The following is a 3420-nucleotide window of genomic DNA, read 5'->3' as shown; positions in this document are numbered from 1 at the left end:
GCATTTGAATGGCCAGGAGAAGGGGTGGGGGATGAGTAGGGAAAGGCTGGGCATTCTTGACCAAATGCCCCGCATACCCGATTTAAATTTCACAGCAGCTCGCTGAGGTAGAGGTCTTGGTTGACCAGGAAGATCAGCGACACCTAAGTCAGCTAGGAGCAAGCTGAGCTGGGGTTCCCCTAGCTTGGGCTCTCCCCTTTGAGCCAGAGATGCCCAGTCGGAGGCGGGGAGCTGGATGTCCCAGCGGAGGTCATCTGTAGCTGTGAGTCCCAGCTGGGCCCTGGCCTGGCATCTTCTGGCAGTTGCTGAAGTGCAGGCTGAGGGAGTCGCCACCGCCGGAAGCATCCTGACACCGCGAGTGATCCTTGTGAGCGAGCATGAGAGCTTGATGCCCGGGAGGCGAGGGTCTCGGGAGGTGTGGCAGTTTGGAGTGTGTGTGTTGTGTGTTGGTGACGTGTGCGTGTATACGTATGGCTGGCAGACAGATCTTGCTGCTTAGAGAATACTTTTCTGAAAAGGGACAAAAGTATCGGGCCAATTGCTCTAGGGGAAGTGAGGAGTGAGGAGCAAGCCGGGAGCAGGGGCAGGCTTTTTTCCCTAGCTCCCAAGTTTCCTGGGGATGAGAACTCCCAAGGTGAGCTCTCCAAGGAGGGCCTCACTCCAACCCAGGACCCCTTCAGTTCTGTCCTCACTGGTAGGGTCCTGGAGGAGGCGGGAATGCATGCAACTCCAGGGTCAGTGTCGCCAAATCAAATACTCTCTTTTCCAAAGCGCCTGGGCCTGGCTGTGTGGTACAGGCTTCGATGCACTGAGTCAGAATGTCACTGGAGCCCTCCCAAGGGGCTTCCTGAGCCTGGCTGCGGTGGGCACAGGGGACTCAGGTGAAATCAGAATGGGGGTTCACTTAGGAGGGTAGTGTCAGCGCGGCATGGTTCTCTGAGCGGGGCAACTGTTCTAGAGGCAAGCCCTCCACGAGTGACCCCATCTAGGGGACAGCACTTGCTTCCCTAGGGTCACAGTCCAGCGCCTGAGACTCCCCGCCCCCAGCAATAAAGCACGTTTTATCATCATTTTCGACCCTCACACGGACACGGCCAAGGATTGCTATTACCTCTTACACAGGAGCAGGGGCCAACTGCAGATAAGGAGGTGGGAGCCAGGGACTGGGTCCCAGGCCAGTTCCTCACTCGGCCTCTGCCTCATCTCAGCAGTGTCTGGAAAGGAGAGCCTCTGGGAACCGAGAGCAGGATCTGAAATGGGGACCCGCACATCAGGGCCTCTCTGCTCAGATACAGAAAACGACCTCATGCCAGAGAGGGGTGACCTCAGCCTCCATGGCTCTTCCCGGGCCAGGCCTCCCACTGAATACACAGGCGTCACACTGCCTGCCATACCCCTCCCCTCTGATGCCAGTGGCTGAGCTGCCCCCACATTCCAGTCCCCGGACTCCCCCTGGGATGACCCACTGCCTCCCCAAGTCAGCATGGCTCCCCACGATCCTCAGCCGGTGGGCAGCCTCCCCGCTCACATGGACTCTGAGCAAGGGAAGTCTTCAGAGCTTTTTCCCTCCAACTTCCCCCATATGACAGGGAGACGGAGGCCGAGGGAGGAAGGGTCTGGGGTGAGACTTAGACACAGCTGTGCTGAGTGCTCCTCCACCCAGCAGGACGCTGGCTACTTCTCTCCCCGCACTGCTCACGAGCACAGAGTCACCTACTCCCCTTGGGAATGAGTCACAAACTGACCTCCTCTTGTATCCTCACCATTGCCACTGTCCACATGACATGTCCCCCTGATTATTGGGACCGCCTCCTAATTGGCAGCAGGCCCCATTCTGCCCCGGGTCTCCAGGGCCCTTCGCATTCTGCACACCCCATCTTATCCACACTCTCCACCTCCTCGGTGCCGCAGCCAGCAGGCCCTCCTTGCTCACATGTGCCCAGTTCCGGGCTCGGCATGGTGGAACACAGACCCAAACGTCGCTCGCCTCTGCCCCCCAGAAGCTTTTTTTGGTTGGAAGTTGGGATAAACACGCAAATGAGGCAGAGAAGGATCAGTCACAGGGCTACCAAAAGTGGGGAAGGCTTTCTGAATTCCGGGGACTGGAGGAAAGAAGCCTCTTGGCTTGCCCACTTTTTCCTCCCACCAGGTGTACCCGTGCAGGCCCCAAACTCAGTGTCACAACAGCCTCCATGCTGCCCCGTGCTGCCAGCAGGCACCTCTTGCTCAGCCCACCCTCAGAACCCATTCAGCTCAAGATACACAGTGATGGGTGGGTGATCCTGTGACATGCTGCTGGGCTGTGCAAGTCCAAGAATTATAACCTCGGATTAAAAGGATTTTGCAAGCCCAGCAGGTGGTGTGGTGTTGGGGCCACTGGACTCCCACATGGTCAGCTGTGGTTCAAGTCCTGGACCTGGGAGCCTACTTTCTCTCTCTTGCACGTGCCCTGTAGCAAATTTTTAAAACGATAATAAAATAAAATAAAATAATAAAGGCTTCTGCGGCTGGTTCCATCTCTCCAACCCCCATTTCCATCACTACAGCCACGTATGAGGGTTTTTCCTCTAACATCTACCCCTTTTCGCCTTGTGCCGAAACTGACTTGCCCCTCCATTGCTGCCTGATGAAATCTTTAATACCCAACTGGAATGCCTCCTCAATGCTGCCTTTCCCCGTTTTCCTTCAGCCATCTCCGGTTTCCTATGCATGTCTATTTATACATCCATAGGAACCCAGCCTTGGCTCCTCTGTAGCATCTCCGACTGGAACGCGAGCCCCTGGAGGGTAGCGCGAGCATCTCATCCTGCACGCGGTGGGCCAGCGGCAGGTGCGGCAGCAATGCCTCACCCCGGGTAGGTGCTCGGACGAGTGCCCGTCGCCCTGCTCGCAGGGCTTCCCGCCAGCATCCTGCTTTTCAGGTGCCTAGCAGAGGGGGCCGGACACGGTTAGACACACGGCCGGGGAGTCTAGACATTCCAGCCAGTCGCCGGGCGCCCTTACCCGCCTCTCTACCCAGTTCCAAATGGGTCGTGTGTGAAGGAAGTTGGCGCCAGGTACCCGGCTAGCTCCTCCTCCGCGTCCACCCTGCGGACCTCCGCGTCCCAGAAGGCCTCCCTCCAGTCCGAGGGCCTCAAGAAACTCGAGGCGGCGGCGCGGGAGACACAGGGGCCTCTGCCACGGATGCACCTCCCACTCGCGGCTAGTTTCATTTATTTATTTTTATGTTTTTGGAGGGAGGGGGCGTTCAATGAAGGGGAAGAGGCGGGGCGAAGGGAGGAGGCGGGCCCAGGGTGACTGACGCGAGCGCCGGGGAGCCAATGGCCTGCGGGGGGCGTTCCCCCCCATTCAGGACTCCTCGCCTGGCTCGGAAGGTATGTTAAACAGCTGCTTTTAATTTGGTCCCCCCAATCTCCGGCG

The 3420-nt window shown here is 58.2% G+C and overlaps 1 protein-coding gene across 1 annotated transcript in view; it reads left to right on the top strand.

Moving 5' to 3' along the window:
• The first annotated feature begins 3234 nt into the window (after window positions 1–3234).
• Window positions 3235–3420, top strand: part of SIN3A (SIN3 transcription regulator family member A) — a 67969-nt gene continuing 67783 nt past the window's right edge. Inside the window, exon 1 of the mRNA XM_006142579.3 lies at window positions 3235–3374. The gene's annotated coding sequence lies outside the window, so the exon portion shown is untranslated. The remainder of the gene's footprint in view (window positions 3375–3420) is intronic.

This window comes from Tupaia chinensis, unplaced genomic scaffold (genome assembly GCF_000334495.1).
Source record: "Tupaia chinensis unplaced genomic scaffold, TupChi_1.0 Scaffold000078_1, whole genome shotgun sequence".
Taxonomy (NCBI): domain Eukaryota; kingdom Metazoa; phylum Chordata; class Mammalia; order Scandentia; family Tupaiidae; genus Tupaia; species Tupaia belangeri.
Note: the sequence above shows the minus strand (reverse complement) of the source record. Positions and strands in the feature narration are given on the sequence as shown.